At 36.9% G+C, this 22,980-nt stretch overlaps 3 pseudogenes; all 3 read right to left on the bottom strand.

The window, feature by feature from the left end:
* Positions 1-211: 211 nt before the first annotated feature.
* On the bottom strand, positions 212-628 carry LOC149148022 (U4/U6 small nuclear ribonucleoprotein Prp31 homolog pseudogene; annotated as a pseudogene).
* A 3,408-nt stretch (positions 629-4,036) lies between these two features.
* On the bottom strand, positions 4,037-5,662 carry LOC149148021 (putative histone H2A.1 pseudogene; annotated as a pseudogene).
* A 14,956-nt stretch (positions 5,663-20,618) lies between these two features.
* On the bottom strand, positions 20,619-21,776 carry LOC149148020 (protein DWD HYPERSENSITIVE TO UV-B 1 pseudogene; annotated as a pseudogene).
* Positions 21,777-22,980: the final 1,204 nt, after the last annotated feature.

Here is a 22,980-nt window from a genome sequence, read left to right as displayed (position 1 = left end):
TTGCATGCCACTTTGCTATAAATTCAACAAACAAAAGGAGTTTGTCACTTGTTAAGGTGATTTTCAAGGAGATGCCCATTGGGAGTATCTAGCTATAAAGTTTAGATCCAATTTCGGGTGTCATATATCTTCTCATTGCAGCCCACAAGTTATATACCTAAACTATTAAGTTTAAAGAAACTGGAAATGCAAAGTCTCTAGTTCATCTGTTTCATGGAGAAAAAAAATTAGCAACTAACAATCGACATGCACGCATTCTCAAAGCAGGTGGTGTGCTCTGGAAAATCTTTGTTTGTTCAAGGTATCCAACACGAAACTGTGAAGTCGTTGTTGAAAATCCTGCCAAATTATTTTTCTTTGCACCTAGAAGCTGCACATTACAAGCTGACATTTTAGCCAGTGAAAAGAGACGCCCTGTAGTACCCATCAATTTCGCTGCAACCGCACTCCCTGCAATAGCAGACAAATTGGGGGAAATGTATCCCATCCTACTCTCAACAAAATCCAAAACCTTCTTTTTTGCTGCATCAAGTGCAAGCGCTCTATCACAGGCATCTAAAGTCTTTTGCAAGTTTTCTTCTGATAGAGGCTTACCACTAGTGGTATATGCAGTGATAGAAACAACCATAATGGTAGCCAAAGGTAAAAGACCCTCAAGATCAACCAGAGTTAAATCGATCTCATTTCCAATTTTCTTTACAACTGGAGCATAGTCAATTTGATGGTGTACAAGAGATTCTAACTCACGAAACTTCAACCATGAGTAAAGGGATAACCATGAGTGTAACGACTTATGATGGTTCTACTTATCTTGTAATGAATTAATTGCTTAACTAGGTGAGATACATTGGATTAGGTGTTGCATTTGGGTTGTTGGTGTGACGAGGGGTTTGGGGGGCATTATGGTTGGAGTTTGTTGGCACAAGACTCATATAAGTTAGTTGAGTATGAAATTATTTGGTGTGGTAGTGACTGCATGGCCATAATGCATGAGACAACTTTAGATTAGCATGTGACAACAATACATGTGAGATAATTGCATTAATGGAAAATGTAGAAATTGAGGTGAAGTTGGAGTTGGTGGTTTAATGAAGGCAAGAAGTGCATAGACATAGCTAGATGTGTGGTGACCAAGAAGAGACCATTTTATAAGAAAAACCTTGGCCACATTTGTTTGGGTTAGACAGGCCCACTAGTAGACCATTGTGACTTAGATGAAATTCTGTCAATCAACAAGTTCAAGTTTTCATATTACCCTTCATAAAATTTTATAATTCTTCTATTATTGATCACATTGGAATGTCATAGTTGCCAACCAATCTCTTTCTGTTTTCAAGCTTCAAGGCTTCTCTGTCATTGGTGGTTTCTTTGTGAGTTCTTTTAGGTAACCATCTAATCAATGGTGATTGGTTGAAAAAGAGAATCCCTTTTGATATCCTCTCCCTGGAAATGTAGGCAGAGGTAAGTAGAAGAGAAGGGAAGGTCCTAAACATTCACATGTTCTGTTCCAATAAGTCAGGATTGCTTCTATCCATAATCAAGGCTCTGGATGGACTTGGTCTTGATGTTAAGCAAGCAATCTTAATTCGCCTCAATGTATTTTCACTAGATGTATTTCGAGGAGAGGTAATGTAATGTTTCAATTGATTACCCATTAAACTGCAATAGCTCCTAGTCTAACTCTATTATTTTGCACACTGTGATCAACAATCCACTGGGAAGATGTTACAACAGAGGAGATCAAAGCAGTGCTACTGCAGACAATTAAGATGGATTGTAGTAAACATAGCTTACTACACATCTTCAAATGCCCCTTCTACTAAAAACCATAATATCATTTCAGTCATAATTCAAAACAGAACACATTGAATTCCCATGGTGGAAGCCCTCTCTCCACAGGGATTTTGATATAGAAGATGACGTAGAGTTACATTACATATTAGGCTGACAATACTCTGAGAACCTGTGCCAGGGGTTGGATGAGACAACCTTGAAGCTATCCACATATCAAATTGTTTAGAGTATGTTAGTATAGTCATGTCATAGTAATCTGAATTGATAACCTTCTGTGTACTCATGTGAAGGCTGGCATTTTGGCAGTTTGTTTCCATGTTACACATCACAATGAACATTTCTCACAGAAGTCTAGTTGTAGGATTAATACCTGTGATCCTTATTCCAGCATATATTATGTAGCAGCGATCATGGCAGAAACAAATATTTTGTTGTAGCCCTTTAAATTTCTAGATTTAATTTATTGATCTCAATCTACTGTAACAAACAGTTTTAACAGACCTATTGGGTTTGGCCTGGTGTTGTGGGTGAAACCTGGCCTGCTGTTTGAAGGTCTTGGTGATTCAAAGCAATTTTGACTTTGCAGGAACTGTTTGAACAATGAGTACGTGCTGGTGTCTGATGGGTTGTTAATGAGTTTGATTGATTGCCCAGTCAGGAAAATCTACTTGCCTCTCTTTAAAGCCCCAAAAGTTACTTTTTAAACACAAAGTGTGAATTTTTTTAAATACTTTTGTGGTTGCCTATAATCAATATCCAAGTCAAACTTGAAAACTTTGCCTCGCAAAGTTTGTTGGGCTTTTTTCAATGACCCAGCCAACTTCTTTGTTATATGCTGTCAAGCATTAACATCACTGTTTTAAACGTTTTAACTTCTTTTCGATGACCTCTCATTGCTTAATATATAAATCATATTAATGGTTTCCATGCACTAATAGTTGGTTCTTGTTCATCTCACACATGGTAAATACTTGTGATGGGATTCCTTAGCATGTTTGGGTTAGAAAATTCAATATTAGCAAATTAGAGCTTTCAGTGATTGACCTCCTTAGTCAAAAGAAAGGAACATCAGAGGGCACAGTATATGATAAAGGGTTTAAAATAATCAGAGGACTGGTAGGTCTTTGCCAAAGCATGAATACCATAATTTGATCTTATTTTGAACTTTCATTATAGCTGTGATGGGTTATAATGTATTTGAATTGCAGTCTTAAAAAACTATATTATGCAGATGTTGAATATTTGATCAAACTATATACAATTTTTATTTGGAAGAGTGTATTACTGCATTTTTGTTTTGCTGCACTTTATTATGGGTTTAGAATACAAGTTTTATCTTGTTTGGATTGGGTCGTTGGTTCCAGATAGCAATTTATGTGCTGGATGGTGGTACTTACAGTGTCTAATAGATAATTTCTTGACTAATGGTTGTCTGATTATGTGCTACTAGGTTTCAAGAATACGGTTATGGTTTTTCCACTTCTATTCTGGTTCCAAGAAGTTTGCTTAGCATTATGAATTGTGATATTCTAAGAGGTTTGCCTGGTCATTTTAGAAGTAGTTGGTTTCTTTCTTTTCATAGTCTCCCTGATCCTCTATTCACTGCATATTCCTTAAAATTCAATCACTCCTGCAAGAATCTTGCTGTGTGTGTGTATATATATATATATATATATATGGTCTTATGTTGACATAGACTTTATATTGGCCACTTGATGAGTTAGTTTATGAGCGACTAGGTTGCAGGGCCTAAAGAAAATAATAACATGAACAAGTTACTGGATTCCATGGTTAAAGATATGGAGGAGGACACATTGAATTCAGTCTCTACTATTAAATTACAACCCCCTTCCTGTTGGGTAAGTTTTTAGCATTTCTCGCTGATTGTTGATATCATCAGTTTGTTTCAGAGTTTCATGGTGATAATCATTTGGATTTGAGTTGGCCTTGGATGAGGAAGCAATTGGATCCTTAAATTTATTTGTATTGCTTCTCTTAAAATCTCAACACAATTAAAGGTTATGGTTTCCGATTTTAATGATTTGCCCAAATATGGTAGATACTGTACCAAGAATATAACCACCTCTAGTATTTCAAAAATTAAAACAGGGATTATATTTAATAATAAGAAAGAACCTGCAATTCACAAGAGGCTTTTGTATTTCAAACTTATAAAACTTGGCAAATGAACCACATAGAAAAAAGGATTTTAATCCAAATTATTTACTATACAAAAGGCATCACCACCAGTATCCAGATCGATTCCACGCAAATAAAATAGGGAGCAACATGGCCATACAGGAACCGTAACCTATAAAACCTTCGAAGGCTACAACATTAGCATCAAAGTCACAAAAAAACCCAAAATCACGAAACCCAGGCCTATTAATAGTCAAATCAGGCACAGTGGTATTCATGGTTATGGATGCTTAAAAATATGCCAAAACCCTAAAATCCAAATGCCACTAGGTCTTCTTAGAACCTTTAGCCTTCTCTGGCATATTTTCTCCAGCCTTCTTGGGCAAGAGCACCTAGTGAATGTTAGGAATTACGCCTCGATGAGCTATGGTAACTTTCCCCAAAAGCTTTCCCAATTCATCGTCATTTCTCACGGCCAGCTGAATATGGCAGGGAATTATCCTATTCTTCTTGTTGTCTCTGGCAGCATTTCCTGCCAATTCAAGAACCTCAGCTGCTAGGTATTCAAGCATAGCCGCAAGAAAAATGGGGGCTCCAATCCCAACCCTCTTGGCATATCTGCCATTCTTCATATATCTGGCAAGCCTTCCAATAAGAAATTGAAGGTCAGCCTTGACTAATTTTGTGACAGGATTTTTCTTGGATCCTCCCTTTCGACCCCTTGCACCCTTCCCTGACTTAGTAGAGGTTTCCATAGGTAGATCTCTATCAATTTACAGCAATCCAGGAGTTACCCAGTACACAATAATGCAGATGCTATGAGGCGAAGACACTTGGGGCAACCACCTCAAGTTTACCAAAAGCCAACAACCTTCAGTGGCTCACAGAATCAAATATCACATCCACTTAAAGCACCATCGAGGCACTTTGTCTACCTTTTCATTTGCATTATGAATGAAATATCACATCCACCTAAAGTGCCATCGGGGAACTCTGTCTACCTTTTCATTTGCATTATGGATGATATATTCATAACCGAGAAAACCCATATGGTGAACAAAAGATGAAATAGGAAATGACTTGAACAATACTCAGATAAATTTAGCCTTAATTGTACTAATGTATTTATTTATCCCACAACTACAGTTAGTAGAGATGGCCTTTTAGAGCTTGGAAATGGTTTTCTTTCCTATTGCAAAGGCATTTCTATGCCGCAGTGCTCGGTGGTCAGGCTCTGGGAGAGGGCGAGGTAGCAGGGGATGCAGTCAGGGTCACATTTTGCGCACATCCTGAAATCATTGCAGTCCACGGCACCACATCTCATTTAGGCATTTTCTCAAACGTTTCGAAAGCCTTCTCAACTTATCCATTCTGCACAAATCCTGCAACCATGGATGTTCGAGTGACCATATTTGGCTTAGGTATCTCCTTAAACAGCTTGAACGCTTCACCCACCTATCCATTTTGTGCATACCCAATAATCATCCCTGTCCATAAAACCGCGTTTTGCTCGCTCGGTGGTCAGGCTCTGGGTAAGGGCGGGGTAGCAGGGATGCTCCGGTTCACATGAATTTTTCAAATCGAGTTGGCGCAGTTGCCATACGCTCGTTAAGGCATTGGCGAGGTTGGTGAAGTTGAAACAGGTAGTCGTCGCAGTTGCCATACGCTCGTTAAGGCATTGGCGAGGTTGGTGAAGTTGAAACAGGCAGTCAGCGTGCGAGGTGACGGTTACAGAGGTAACGGAGTAGTGTTCCAGCGAGGTGACGAAGACGGAGGTGAGGGAAAATTCGGTTGGGTGGCTGTGCACTTTTTGGATGATCGGAATCTCCGAAAAGTCACATTTAGACTACTCCCATAAAAAAACTCAATTCATTTTCCAAAAGATAAAATTGTGTATTGAAGTATTAATCTCACAATATATATGATTCGACTTGATAAAATGAAATAAAATTATAACTTTGCTTTATTCAAATGTAATATGTATTTTCTTATATTTGAAAAATTTTACACTATTTTCCTATTACTGTTAACACTAATGACATGCAAAAATAGTGAGCATCTTAATGCTTTTTTCATGTGGTCAAATTGAATATTTATGTCAAACTCACAAACTTAAAAAAATTGGAGAGAATCTTAATTGTGGTCAAAATTGATATAAATATTTATGTCAAACTCAATAATATGAGTAGTGCTATACAAACATAAATAACATCTTAATGCGTGCTCTCAAAGTTTAAACTCAATGATACGTGAGTAGTGTGTCATGTGGTCAAAATTGATATGAATATTTGTGTCAAACTCAATAGTATGAGTAATGCTACACGAACATAAATAACATCTTAATGCGTGCTCTCAAAGTTTAAACTCAATGATACGTGAGTAGTGTGTTTGGGATATTAAATTGAAATATATACATTTTAACCATTCAAACAAATATAAAATTGAAATATATACCTTTCAACCATACCAACAATCCACTCAACATCTTTAATGAAGTGTCTGATTAGAAGTCTCTCTAGAGGATTAGTCTCCAATACCACCATTGGTTGTCAAGGTCAATGCCTTTATTGCAATACATTATAACCACATCTTTTAGTTATATGAAATTTCATATATATATATATATACCCCTAATTAGATGTTCTAATCTTCTGCCATTATGTTACAAAATAGGCAAGTCGATCTTAGTGAATTGTCCCAAACTACTTATGCACTTGGGCCCTATATTTGTGTCTCCACAAATACAAACACACACACATATTTTAAAATGTTCATACACATACATATATATATATATATATATATATATATATACATTGGGATTAGGCCATCTATAGAAATATGTAACTAGACATGCCATATTATAAATGCTAGAGGCCACCACCAATGAAAATAGATACCCACCAATCAAAAGAGATACTCATGGTTGGAATCTCGTGTCTAATTGCTAGAGAAATATTACATATGCATGGACACCACAAATGAAATAGATATCGATGGTTGAAATCTCATGTCTAGTTGGTTGAGCAAGATTACATATGCATGTCCACCACCAATGAAAATAGATACCCATGGTTGGAGTCTCATGTCTAGTTGGTAGAGCAATGTAGCCTATATGATCATCATGAAACCACTTTTTGCCCATACATAAAATGATTATGTATTAATATAACAACAAAAAACAAAGATTTAGCTGATGTAGTCAAATTTGTTATGCTTAACATAACAACATATTACTCTTGCAGAGCTTATCTAATTTAATGATGTAGATACATGACAAAGTAGAACTCCTTGTTGTAAAATCATAGGGATGACAAGGACACAGTTTTGATTGATTCTTTGTTCTTTTTTGAAATCCATGGCTAAACAATTAGCATTTGCCTTATTGGGATGTTTTTGGCATCCAAGGCTACAAAGTTCATTTTCATTGTAAAATTATAGGGCTGACAAGGATTATGTTTTTATTGATTGTTGCTTTTTGAAATCCACAACTACACAATTAGCATTTGACTCATTGATATTTTTTCGACAACCAAGACTACAAAGTTCATTTTTCTGATTACTCATTTTTATTGATTGTTCATTCATTTTTTACTAACTTAAGGTCTTTTTTTCAACATGTTGGGATAACGGGTATATAGTTTGGGAAATTTAAATATCAAAATATGATTATCTAAGTGGGCCTGCCCAAGCACTCATCTAGAGCATGTTGTCCCAAGTTTTACATTTGTGAAGCTAGAATAGGAGAGACTGATCATACCCTTGATGTTTGGTTTCAATTGTTTTATAAGATTTTGGTTGAGGAGATGGTGGCAAGATAACAAATAAAGCGGGGTGGGGATGGAAACATTCAAGAACCTTTCCAGATCAGAAAAGATGACCCTACATATCTTGGATTTTAGGTGGTAAGAAGGAAGGCCACACAAACAAATTCACCCTTGGCACAACTAATGAGGCCCAATTTAGATTAAAATTTGAATGCATACAAATGTCAATTTGTTTAAGATAACAAATGCCATCATTTTTTGTTTAGTCTCTAATCTCCTTGTCATTGACCACCAATTAATGTAACTCAACTATTCCTAGACGTCCTTAAGATTCATGTAACTACATGTTTGTATATGTCTACACATGTTTGTTCATATATATCTTTAGGAAATAAATATAAACATTTCTTGAATAAAAAATAATATAGTCTATTATGAATGATGTATGTAAGTAAAAATAGGCTTACATTTATTAAATTCAGTGTAACTAAACATTCTAAAAATAAGAAAATACAAATGCATGAAAAATATTCACTAAGTTCCAACCAATTAAATGTTTTAATGAAGGATCAACATACTAATTCAATCATAAGTCTATAAATAAAAATGAATTTTGTACCCTAAAATGCCTTTCCATGTTTAACAATTCTAATCCACATTTCTCAAAATTTCCACAAAATTATAATGAAATGGTAATAAAAAAAACAAATTTTTGTAAGAAAGAAAAATTATCCACCATTAGAGTATGTTGTTGTTTACTATGAACATGTGACCTCTTGCAACAACTTGTGGACAATGTCTTTTACTTGAATGCATATGATACCTTGAAAACTTATCAAGCTTGAATGACAACTTGAAGGTCCTGGGAGATGATGGATTGAAGATACCACACACTGGATTGCCTCCTATCACGCCTACTAGTTGATTTTACACAAGAGAACCATCCCGCCCCTCTTATCCTATAGGGCTTGTCATGCCACCTCAACAAAAAGGTCAATGCATACATGTTGGAAGTAGGTGCTATCTTGAAGGTGAGTGCAAAAAGAATGGGGATATCCTTAGCTCGCTAGTCTCATGGAGCTAAAAGACTGGTAGAAGGATTTTCCTACCCCCTACGTAGAAGGAGAACTTCCAAATAAGAGAAAAATAGCTACGATTTACACGTCCCATACTCTTTCATGTCTTATACCAAATGAACCTTCCTCTCACCCTTACTTACTAGGCACAAGTGACTTGTGCAACACCATTATGCATGGGATTGACTTAACCATGATTTGTATTTCTCATTCTTCAAGCACAGAAGGATGACCATCATAAGCATGAAGGGTTATTATTGATGGAACTAGCTCGAACGATCCTAAATTCTTACAAACATTGGTGTACATACTGCAAATGGATGCACCTTAATCAATGATGAGTATCCTATCATTTGAATGGTGCGTCTTTACTTGTTGGAATTCTATTTCTATATCTGTATTTTATTGATGATGGTTAAGTCTCCACACATTTTAGGATTTAGTTCTATGGATGCTCATTTTCTAACCAAATATGATTCTACGAAAAAAAGGAAAAAAAGAAAGACTCTTATAAACTATAACCTCATTGTAAGATACAAATAAAAAGAATAAATCCAATATGAATGAACTATAACATATTGTTGTTAAAGTAGTGTAAAGAGTTGACTGCTACATTGTTGGTTAAAAATTTATACATTTTGCAATGAAACAGAGTGAACTTACCTTGTAGCACCAAAGCCTTGCACCGTCTTCAGTTTTCTCAGCGTTCTTAGCAACAAAAACATCCTCGGCATCATCAACATCGAAATCATAGTAAAAAATTTTAAAAAAGGATCGTCAACAATTTCAAATGAAAATTAATTAATATTTCATTAACATAATAAAAGCCAAGTAAGAATGATCAACATTTCTTTAGGTAACCCAAGTACATTAGATGTGTACAGGGCTAAAAGTACCCTTTAAGATAATACCAATAATGATTTTAATTCACATCACTTGCTTATGTATAATTGCGGCATGGAGTTAGATACATATAAATATTAGGTCACATTAACACCCCCCCTATGACCTACTAAGTGTGGTTATAAGTTGACCACATTAGGTGTATGTAGATAACCCATCAAGACCACGAGGAATCCATTATGCTATTTATGATTTTAACTAGCAATTTACAAAACACAATATTACCATTGCAATATGTGTGGTAAGCATGGTGTCGATACCTAAATGGAGAGTGAGAATCCTCCTCTCTCTATGATGAGGATGCTGATATCATTTAGACATGGTTTGTGAAGTGTCTAGTATCAACTCATTAAAAGGTACATGCCATGGTTCCCATGAATCAATAGTAGAATATTTATTATATAAGATGTATTCAAGTTTTGACATGTCATTAGTTTATGAAGCAATAGATGGCATAAGATGTGGTTCTTGCAAGATTATCATGGATGAAGCAAACATTAATGTATTTATTGGTCCCTACAAAGCAACACGTGCATAGGGATCAAGATGACTTATGTTGGAAAAATATGAAAATATCTAATCTTCTCGTAATATTCTCATACTGGGCTCAAAATGAGTAAAATTACCTAGTTCAAAATTTGTATAACCCATTTGATGAAATGAGTTTAAAACCAATCCATTTAGTACATTGCTTAAAACTAAGAGATGAAAAACCTAGTTTAGATTCCTCCCCTCCCTCAATTGATTGTTGTGTGTAAAGTCATGACTATTCATTTCTTTGAATCTTTTAATACAATGCATTAATTTCTATACAAGTTGATTTTTCATACTTACCTAAATCAAAAGAAGTGAAACTTTGCAATTTCCTAACACGATCATCTAACTTAATTGTATTTATTTTCAAATCATTCACTTCTTTTGTAAAAAGGTTTTACTTCTCCTATATAGATTTTTTCCCTCTTCAATTGTTGATGTGAAAGATAATATTATGTATTAAGTCTTGATACTCATCAAAGAATTAGATAGTATCTCTTCAAATTGGAACAAACTCATACAAATATAATAAATACATTCCTATAATAAATTGGCCTCATCATTGAGTTGGATATTGGTTTCAAATATTGAAATATTATTTTCACACAGACTAAAGTATCATATTGTATATGAGTAATTTTATTGCAAAATTTGCAATTAGTGTCCCATAATGAGGTAACAACATTACAAAGATTTTCTTTTAGAGTTTTTTCATGATTCTTGTGTGTAAAGTCATGACTATTCATTTCTTTGAACCTTGTAATACAATGCATTAATTACTTAACAAGTTGAATCTTCATACTTACCAAATCAAAGGAAGTGGAACTTTGCAATTTCCTAACACAATCATCTAACATAACTGTATTGCTTTTCAAGTCACTCACTTCTTTTATAAGGAGTTATTACTTCTCCTCTATATATTTTTCCCCTCTTCAATTGTTGATGTAAACGATAATATTATGCATTAAGCCTTGATACTCATCAAAGAATTAGATATTATCTTCGAAGTGGAACAAACTCCTTACAAATATGAGCAAGAGATTCCTATAATAAATTGGCCTTATCATTGAGTTGGTTATTAGTTTCTTATATTGAAATATATTTTTCACAAAGTATAAAGTACCATTTTGTAGATGAGTAAGTTATTACAAAATTTGCAATTAGTATCCCATAATTAAGTAACAATATTAAAAAGCTTGGCTTTTAGAGTTTTTCCATACTATAAATTGATTATGGATTTGGGTGTTAGATTCCTACAAAGAAGTAACCTAACCTTGAAGTTGAACAACAATATGTTGTACTAATGTTGATCTGTAATGCAAACTTGAAGGTGATGGAAAAATTTGCAAGTAAAATTCTTATATGTTGTAGATAATGGATCACTTTGCAAAACACATAAAATAATGGATTTTAAACTTAGTTAACAGAATAAACAAAGACAAAATACCATATCAGAAACACATAACAACAAAAATGATAAAGGAGTTCAACCCTCTCCCGGGATACATCTCTTGGTCCAACTTCCAATGTTTGGCCTCTTTCATTAAGTGATCAAATTTATTTTTCAATGGATTTACAATGCTCATAATATAAGTATTATGTATTCAATGGCTTCAGAACAATTAAAAACCCCCATCTGGGCTTTTGTTGGGCTCAATTTGGAAAAAACCTGAAGAAGTTATGTTCTCCCCAGCTTTCTTTTGGTATATGCTCTACAAAATGGACTGAATTGCTACCCATCCTACAAATCTGCCTTCTTTGGGCACGCCAAGCGACAATTTCGCTTGGCACCAGTAATATTTGTGTCGAACTAGGTGCAAATTTTTTCTTGGTTTAATTACCTAATAAGGCCTATGGTGGAAAACCAGGGCCACATGGGGCTATGCACTTGGGGGCCAAGGCTAACCACCCGCCCCTGTCAGGATAGCCCTTGGCACTTCGGTAACGGTCTCGTGCAGAACATAAAACCCATGGCTATCCCCAAAATTATGTGCCCGAACTGTTTAACACCTCAGTTTGCCGCACACTATGTAACATGGTGGCATGAAATCGTGGGCTAGTCCCAAAACTCCGCCTATGACTGCCAACTCTCTACCCAATTATGTTATGGTTACATGGGATGTGGTGACCATGGGCTAGCCACAAAATTCTACCCCTCAAATGTTTTACGCTCTGGGTTATGTAATAAGGTTACATGGCAGTGATATGATCAAGTTTGATCCTCAAAACATCGCCCTTGAATCTGTTGGCTCCCGTGCTTTGGCACGTGCTCCGGTGGACGCAATATGATCCGGAGCTGGTCCCTAAGTTCTGCCCCCGTTAAATTTTTGTGCTCCAACATCTGATTGTGGTTATGTGGTTGGTACTGCTGGTGCCAAAACCGTGGGCTGGGGCTAGGCCCGAGCCCTTGGCTCCCCAATCTGTTGGCATTATGACACAGGTTTGGCTCTATGACATAGGTGTTGTCCTTGATGGCAGAACACAGTTCAGGCTCCCAGAATGAAAGAAAATGAGGTATATGCAGGTTCCTCTTAACAAAGTCGCGTATACACGCACGATTACCGATCAAAAGGCGCGTATACGGGTGCATGCACTTTCATGCAAAGAAAAGTGCATACATGTGGGAAAACTTATGTTTGGTCCATGGTATTTAGTCCGACATATTTGAACCTATGGTTTTGGTCCTTGGTATTGCATTCAAAGTGCTGAACCCAGGTATTGGGTCCCTAGTATTGGTTCTCAATGGTTTTAGACCATGGTTTGAGTAATGCCTAAGACTATAAAAAGGAAAGGAGATCATTTGGCAAGGGTATCGACTCAAGTATTGAATATCTTAAGAGGAGTAAGACCTGGAATACTAGTGATTGGTTTGTGGTGTATAGCTAGATCTAAATCAAGGAGGAACCTGAGCGTCACAAGGTGGATAAGTTCTATTGACGGGTCGAGATCTTAAGGCTTGAATAATAGTATCATAGTGTGATTATGATCTGTTATAGTTGGCGCATGTTTAGATCTATAAATTTGTTAATTTGGGTATAGCTGATGCTTGATTAAGTGAAAGGGTAAATTATCTTTTATAGATTTGTACGCAGGTTCAGCACAGCAGAGGCGCGTATACATGCGGGTTCAGCAAGTGAAGATAGTGTATATGATGGTTTGCCTTAATACAACTGCATATGTACGCAGGTTTCTGCATATTGCAGTAGCATACGTCTCATGAAATCTGTTTTAGCTACTTCTGTTTATTGCTGCAGTATTCTGGGTTCAGGGTTGGTGTCTGGCTACAGATATTGTTTTCTGGGTATAGCATACAAAGAAGTGATTGTTTGATTCAGTACTGGTTTGTACAAATGAAATTGGTTGATGGAGATATACTTGATGTTTGATTGATATTCATGGATCCAGTCTGAAAATGTATAAAACGTGGTGCCTAGAAGAAAAGAGAAGGTTGTAGCCTTTTTTAGGTCAGCACCTATGTACTAGTACCTCAGCTAGTATAAGAGCTAAGGGGGTTGTAGCTCGCTTCCAGGAGAAGCTGGAGAATGAGAGAAGGTTGTAGCCTTTTGCAAGTAGCAGCTTGCGTATCGGTGTAAGACTGCACCAGTACAGAATCATTGTAAAAAGAAGTTTCTAATTTAAAAAAAGATAGAGACAAATTGCAGCAGGTGGTTTTCACCCACATTAGGTTTCCACCTTACATCTTGGTGTTCATGTGTGTTGTTTATGTGTGATGATTTGTTCTGCTTTATTGTTCTTGTTTACTGATCATATGGTTAATAATGTTATGATACACTCATTAAGAAGCAAATAACTGATTTATAAGTTTACTGAATATACGCTAGTTGCATTATACACAGTTGTGTATACACGCGGTTTTCATTAACTGAAGTAGCGTATATTAATCTGAATATGGAAATGAAAAGGTTATATTGATTTGATAATACTGATTCACCCCCCCCCCCCCCCTTAGTATTATTTCCAACAATTGGTATCCGAGCAGGTCCTTCAGAAGAAGCTTGATCGCTTGAAGGAAGATCTATCATCACGAGCAACTACAAAAAAGAAGCATCAATCAGGCCACCAATTTTTGATGGGAGCAACTTCGTCTATTGTAAGGTAAGAATCACTGCCTATCTTCAATCTCTTGGTACAGAAGTTTGGGATATTGTTGAAACAGGATACACATTTCCATCAGCAACTCCTACAGATACGGCTGGTAAGAAGCAGTATGAAACAAATGCAAAGGCTGTCAATACTCTATTAGAGAGTCTATCTCAATCAGAATTCGTCAAGGTTATGTAGCGCAAAACTACAAAAGAAATATGGGACAAGATCGTTCTAAGCTATGAAGGAGATGATCAGGTAAAACGAGCAAAACTAAAACTCTCAGAATTCAATATGAAAATCTCAGAATGCACAATGATGAAAGCGTGGCTAACTATTTCCTACGTATAGATGAGATTGTTAATTGTATGAAAAACTTGGGTGAAGAAATAAAAGAATTTGTTTTCGTTGAAAAGGTTCTAAGATCATTGTCTCCTAAGTTTGATTCAAAAGTTTCTGCCATAGAAGAAAAGTAGAATCTACAGAGCATTACCATGTCACAGCTGCACGGAATCCTAACTGCTTACGAAATGAGAAAAGGGGGACCGTCAGACAGGAGAGAAGCTGCATTCAAAGCCTCGGGAAAAGGAGATTACAATGAGTCAGGACATATGTCAGAAGAAGAGGAAGAATCAAATTTTGTCAAGAACCTTCATCGGGGAACTGGAAGATCTTTGTGTGTGGAAGAGTCGGTCACTATGCTTGCCAAGTGTCCTCATAAAGATAAACTTGACAAAGGTAAGGAACTAGTTAGATAGAACAGAAAACAGAATGTAAGTAAGAAGAGCTATTATACACATGAAGACAGTGATGGATATTCAAATAGTGATGAAGATGAACAATGTAATGATTATAGACTTTTGATGGCTTTTGAAGATGATGATTTCTTGGATGCTATAGATGAAGAAGGTCTCTATGAAGAAATTTCTAAACTCAAAATTTGTTTAGAGGAAAAGAATATGATTATAGATACTCTGACATTCCAACTTGCTGAAAGAGAAAAACACAATGAAAAGTTAGAATGTGAAATTTTGGGACTTAGAAAAGATATTGAGAAATCAAAAGCTCTTAATCTTAGATTTGCTAAAGGATCTGAAACTTTAGATGAGATTATCAAAGTGCAGCGTTCTCCTCTAATCAATACAGGTCTTGGATATACTGAAGAAGCGTCTCAAGCATAGAAGTAAGCACATAAGCCATCCACCTCCAAAAGTTATCTTGATGCAGCAAGGAGAAGTGAACAGGTTGACAATTGACAGCAAAATCATAATGCAGATCACCAGGTAAATCAGGGACAATTTACTTCAAGAATGAACAAAGATTACCAGGTAAATCGGGGGCAATCTACTTCAAGGATGAAGAAAAGCTACAAAAAACCACAGGTAAATCATTCTCAATTTGCCTCAAGAATGGATGTCAATGGAAACTACAATCATTTGGTCAGTAGGTTTGATAATCACAGGAATTTCTTCAATGGCCAATGTTTCTCTTGTCATAACATGGTCACAAAGCTACTCAATGTGTTGCCTACAAGACCATCATGACTAGAGAAGCTCAAAAACAAAGGGGTATGACTGGGATCATGAAAATGACCTACAATAACTTTTCTGCTCTTGAGAATGAAATAGAATGTTCTATTTGTAACAACTTCGGTCATGAATATTCTGAATGTAGGAGTAGGTTTCGGCAAACAACTCAGAAGGAGCAAGTTTCATTGAGTACCAAAACATGGAGAAAGAAAGAATCGCAACCAGAAAGATGTGGGATAGCCTTATATGCGGAAGGGCAGGAAAATCAGTGGTACATCGAAAATGGATGCTCAAAACATATGACAGGTGATAAAGAAAAACTTCAGTCATATAGTGCCTTATAAAAGGAAAGGAAGGTCTCATTTGGAAATTACACCCCTACACTCATCAAAGGTAAAGGTTCTGTTCTTTTGAAAGAAAAGGTCAAAGCTGGAAATGTTATGTATGTTGATGGCTTAAAGAATAATCTATTGAGTGTTAGTCAAATGTGTGATCAAGGAAATGAAGTAATATTTCGATCAAATGGGTGCATTGTTCGCGAGCTTGATATAGGAGGAACAGTGATCAAAGGCATAAGAACTCCAAATAATTTATACATACTCAAGGGAGGACAACAACAATGCTATCTAAGCAAGAATGATGAGCACTGGCTATGGCACAGAAGATTGGGGCATCTAAGCTTCTCTCAGATAAGGAAAGCATGCAAATATCAGGCGGTTCATGATCTCCCTGACATCAGAATTCCAAACAAGACAATATGCAAATCATGTCAGTTTGGTAAGCAAACCAGAACTAATTTCCCTGAGAAGGAAGGATTAGCTAGCAAGCCACTTGAACTTGTCCATACTGATGTATGTGGTTCATCTAGGAAAAGGTCACCTCAAGGAGAAGAATATTTTATATTGTTCATTGACGACTTTTCCAGGATGTGTTGGATAGGACTTATGAAGCATAAAGACAAAGCTTTCGATAAGTTCAAAGCATTCAAAGCCTTGGTTGAAAACGAATCAAATTGCAGAATCAAATGCCTCATGTCTGATCGAGGAGGGGAATTTACCTCAGATGAATTTTTCAATTTTTGTGAAGAACATGGAATAAGAAGGGAATTCTCTACTGCAAGGACTCCTCAGCAAAATGGAGTAGTGGAAAGGATGAACAAAACGGTTCAACAAATGGCTCGTGCCATGCTTGATGAGTCTGGAACTCCCGCAACCTTCTGGGGTGAAGTCACATTTGCTGCAGTTACTATGCTCAACAAGACAAACGTCTGGGTAAACAGTACTTAGACTCCTCATGAACTTTGGTATGGTAAGACTCCCAGGGTAAAATACTTAAAAATTTTTGGAAGCAAATGCTACATCAAAAAGACTGATGAAAACCTTGGCAAGTTTGAATCTAGAGCAGATGAAGGCATTCTCCTTGGTTACTCTCCCCACAACAAAGCATATAAGTGTTACAATAAAATACTTGGAAAAATTGTTGAAAGTATTCATGTAGTGGTTGATGAAGAAGGAAACACTCCTAGGCAAGTAAAATTTGAAGATTTCGAAGATGATGAATACTATCCTTCAACATCAAATCAGATTCATGATGAAGAAGAAACCCATGAGGCACCAGAAGAACAGATAAGGATAGAAGAAAAGACTCCATCCAGGTACATTCAAAAGAATCATCCAGAAACTCAAATTTTGGGGCAAAAAGAGGCAGGAGTACAAACAAGAAGAACCATTTCAGAAGCTTCAAGTTATCTAGCATTTCTCTCCTCCACTGAGCCACAAAATGTAAGAGGGGCATGCAAAGATGAATGCTGGGTCAAGGCCATGGAGGAAGAACTTGAACAGATTGAAAAGAATAACACTTGGGAGTTGATTCCTAGACCAAAAGATAAGAATGTCATAGGGACAAAATGGATATTCAAAAACAAGTTGAATGAAAATGGAGATGTTATTAGAAACAAGGCTAGACTTGTTTGTAAAGGGTATGCTCAACAAGAAGGTATAGGCTTTGAAGAAATTTTTGCACCAGTTGCTAGAATTGAGGCCATAAGAATGTTCCTTGCTCTTTCTAGCTTTCAAAAGTTCAAAGTATTTCAAATGGATGTGAAGTTTGCCTTTCTAAATGGAGACTTGGATGAAGAAGTGTATATTGAGCAACCAGATGGGTTTATTCTTGGAAATGATCCAAAACTCGTATGCAGACTCAAAAAGGCTCTCTATGGCCTTAAACAGGCTCCAAGGGCTTGGTATTATCGGTTGGATAAGTACCTTCATCAACAAGGTTTTGCAAAAGGATCAATAGACAACAATCTATATATAAAAATTGACAATGATAAGCTGCTAATACTTGTTGTGTATGTTGATGATATCATCTTTGGAAGCAATAAAGAAGACATGAGCCAAAACTTTGCTTTAGTGATGCAAAAAGAATTTGAAATGTCCCTGCTCGGTGAACTCACATATTTTCTTGGATTACAAGTTCAACAAAACAAAGACGGTATTTTTATATCACAAACCAAGTATCTCAAGCAGATCTTGAAGAAATATGGGATGGAGGATTCAAAACCAGTATGTACCCCTATGGTAACGGGATGCAGCCTCAGCGCAAATGATGAATCAGCAGCAGTACATCAACCAACCTATAGATCCATGATTGGTAGTCTGCTCTATCTAACAAGTACCCGACTAGATATTATGCATGCAGTGGGAATAGTTGGAAGGTTTCAGGCAAATCCAAAGGAAACTCATCTTTAGGCTGTTAAGAGAATTTTCAAGTATCTTCAAGGAACTCAAAACTTTGGCTTATGGTATCCTAGAGGTACAGATCTCACACTTCATGCATATACAGATGCAGATTGGGCAGGAAGCATGGATGACAGAAAAATCACTAGTGGTGATGCATTCTTCATGGGTCCTAGATTAGTATCTTGGTTCAGCAAGAAACAAAGTTCAATTGCATTATCTACAACTGAAGCAGAATATGTAACTGCTGCATCTTGCTGCACACAACTCCTTTGGATGATGCAAACATTACAAGACATTCAAATCACTTGTACTCCACCTATATCCATTTCTAAGAATCCAGTCATGCATTCAAAGACCAAGCACATACCTATCAAGTATCATTTTCTCCGGGAACAAGTGCTGGAACAAAAGGTCAAATTGGAGTATGTTCCCTCTAAGGAATAAGTTGTTGATATACTCACCAAACCATTGCCCAAGGAGACATTTGAATACCTCAGACAGAAGCTGGGGGTAGTTGATGCATCATCTTGCTACTGAAACTTGTCTGTTTCAGAGATTAATGGTTGTACGCGAGTTTCATATGGAGGATCCGCGTACATACACTGGTTTATGAAGATATAGTCGCGTATATAGACATTCTGTGGGCCAAGCTCTGTGTTATCACAAAATCATGTACTAAGGGCTGCTACTTAGCAAGATCTCATGCAACTATTTCAAACCAGGCTTTAGACTAAGGATTAGCCTCCTTAGTCAGAGAGGGCTCTCTCACAGATTTTTGATATGGATTTATAATCAGAACAGATGGCTAACTCTTCAAACATTACATAAAAATAAGCTGGTTGGAACAACAAATTAACACATCTTCCATTGGGCTCATGGAGTCAAACACCTCTGCAGTAAACTAATAACCACTCAATCATGGAAGCCAAGGCATATAATGTTTAATACTCAAAACATTTCTCAAAAAAAAACCTCAACTCATAAATATACACAGGAAGTCTGAGCACTAGGTGAATTCAGAGTGATTGCATATTCAGTGAGCTGTAAAACATATAAAGGATAATGACAAAACCATACATATTCTGAGCATTGAACACATGATGAATCTTGGGAAGAAAAAGTAATCTTTGTATTACTGTCAAAAGTCTTTTACATCAGCTGATAGAAAACTCTGTTTTTTTTATAAATCTCCAACCTCTATTACATCGATCATTCTCCTCTATATAGACACATACTTCTAACTGCTTAGAGCTGCCACCTCCAGCATGAGGGGAGCTCGGAGTCCTTTTCTAATGCCACCTATTCACCTTTAAACTAACTAATAAAAGTCATTTATTACTAACTGAAAACACTATAATCCTAAAACAATTAACGCTGGAATCCTAAAACAATTAAAACTCTAATTCTACATCATGCTGGAAAAAGCATTTATTACAATCAAGATGATGCTCCTGCGAGGAAAATGAGAGAACAGGTTCATCCTCTGACAAATGGCTTCTTTAAGTTTGGCTGTGACAGGTGTCTATAGTTGCTTGTTGGCCTTTAATATAACATGTTCTCCCACACCCTGAAATATAGGAAACTGTTCCTGATTGTCGGTCTTTGGTTTGCCTCAACATATTCGAATCCAAAGGAGTATGCTTTTAACCTTTCATTAACCAAAATAGAGCGGATTGCCACATCCTGGATGAGCTGTAGGCTGTATTGATGTACAAGTGTCTCTCTTCTAACATTCCCGGTCAAACTGTTTATTCTGCATTGAAAAACATCACCTACAGCAGTTTCGTAGCGCGCTACGAAACTGCTGTGTGATTTAAAAAACACAGTCTTCCTCTAAATTCCTCACAAAATTGAATAGCTGCTGTTTGCTAGGCTTCACGGTTCACCATTTGAACTATTCATACTTGAAAAAAGCCAGCCTATAAATAACCAACTGCTCATATTCATCCTTGAAGACCGACAACCCCGCAAGCAAGTCTGCCACCAACATTTCCTGTGCTCTTACTCAGTTCATGGCCACCTTTGCCAAGATCATGTCTGAGCACAGCATATACGAACAACTTTTTTCTCACAACTCCCACTAATAATGTAATCCCTCCCATTCATATAATATGCCCGAGTATAGTTCTGAGCACTTCCTGTAGGAGCAATGTCAAATTTCATATGTAGCCTTCCATCCACAGCTAAGTGTTGCTTGACCTCATTATCCACAGCTGAGGAAAGGATATAATGATCATCACGAGAAAAGCACACCATCACATTCCCTCTTAAGCTGGTCGTTGTATACAAAGGATGTGTAGGCTTTTGTCGTAAGTCCCACGTTTTGATTTCCTGATCAAATGATGAAGTCGCAAACAAGTATGGGGAATGATGAGCAAACTTTACCACATTTATATGTTCACGGTGGAGATCTTCGAAAACTTGTAACCGTTTTCCACTGCACACATCATACAGAGCAACATGTTTTGAATATCCACTAGCAAGGAAATAATTATCTGTTGCATTAATATGGACAGATGTTAATTTCTCAAACTCTTCATATGTGTAAGTGGCAGGGTTTCTACTGCTGCTGCCTGCACCATATCTGGAAGGAAGAACAGTTGAGCGCATTCGGTTCACATCATACAGTTGTAATGTGCCATTGTCAGAGCCAGCAATAAGCTTGGAAGGGTCCTTGTTGAACCAACAGAGACCAAGAATACTATGATTTGCTCCAACTGACTGAACATGGCCGACAATTTTACCACTTTCATGGTTGATCACAACCACTTCCCCATCCAAAGTCCCGAAGACCATCAAACTAGCATCAGATGGATGATACTCAAATTGTCTGGGCCGAAACTTCTTGTTAATTTCTGTAGAATTTTCAGTAGAGTTCCTTTTCAATTTGGAAATAGGGTAAATGGCTGGCCATGCACAAGAGGCCATTTTGGCTGCACAAATAAATCTGGAAAATGAAATAGCATTACCATTGCTTGTGCCTAGTCGCTTTCGCTTGCATGGCAAAAGTATTCCAGAGCCTATTCCAGTTTCACGCCCTTTTAAAATGTTGAAAACACTTTCTTTCTCTCTTCTATTATATGGAAGAGATTCAAAATATTGTTCAAATACCGTTCGTGCTCTCTCTCTCTCCAACTGAGTGACAGGTAAATTGTCAAGAACTTTTAAACCAGGTAACGAGGCTATCATGAACTCTCATTATTTTATTCATAGCTTGGGCCCAAAGAGGCTTTGAACCAGGAAATCAATTACCAAATGCAGAATGTAAACTGTAAACAAGATCGATTGCAATCATAACACCAGTGGGTGATGGATAAATTGACATATCTGTTGTATAGTCTAGGAATTTAGCTCTCGTATACCGTTCAAGGTCATGAGAATCATAATCTCCCCACCGAAGTTGCACATCAATCCAATATCTATTACTTGCCTTCTGATCAAAAATATCCTTAGACTCTGCCACAAAGAGGAACCAATCCATCAAGATACCGACTATGTGGATGCATATAGATCAAGCAAATGGGCAAATCTATCTCCTCGAGCGCCATTTGTATTATCACTTATGTTGGTGCCAGACAAACGACCTGGAATTGCGGTTCCTATTTAAAGTGCATTATGTCCACCTCATAACCACCGCAACTTTTGCTTGTACAACTGTCAACCGTCTCTTTGCAAGCACCCATATTATGACATGTTGCATTACCGCCAACTTGGAACATGAGTGATACAGAAGGGCAGCTCATTTCCATTCCTTACACATAACTTGGTTGAACTCAATGAATCCTTCCATTGGCCATTTTGGATCAACAACCCTGCTAGGATTTTAACCTCTACTGAAAACTCGAACAAATCCCCAATTTCGTAGCATGCTACGAAAACACCTAAACATGTAGCGCTGCGAAACTGCTAAAAAGAATTCAGGCGCTGCGAAAACACCCTGTCTTTAAGCTAGGCTAAAAAATTTTGGCAACAGCATTTTCAGTGATAACACTCTGGATGAAAAGAGTCTTATATGGGTCTGACAGAGACCATTTGGCACAGGTTCAGGGGGAGCATATATTCTTATAATAATGCATTGTTGGCATTATCTTAGAAGATCTTGGTTCAATTTCACAATTGTTTTGGTTTCAGGTGGAACATTTGCAGAGGGAGAACATGGTTGTTGGTTTGAATAATGATTGACAGATGCTGCTGACGATAGTTGTTGATAACTATCATAGTCTTGCTGTAGATATTTCGTCTCTATGAAGGTCATGTAACGACCTATTTTGGTTTCCCCACTATGTCTGGGATGGATGAAGTAATGTTCTTGTTTTATCATGTGTAAATTCTTGGTGTATCTCCACTTTGTTGGGTAGATGAGTCAATCCCCACTTGGTTGGGAGATGGATGT

Source organism: Pinus tabuliformis, chromosome 9 (assembly GCF_031772625.1).
Source record: "Pinus tabuliformis cultivar Carrire ecotype Pingquan chromosome 9, CPIR1, whole genome shotgun sequence".
Classification (NCBI taxonomy): Eukaryota; Viridiplantae; Streptophyta; class Pinopsida; order Pinales; family Pinaceae; genus Pinus; species Pinus tabuliformis.
Note: the sequence above shows the minus strand (reverse complement) of the source record. Positions and strands in the feature narration are given on the sequence as shown.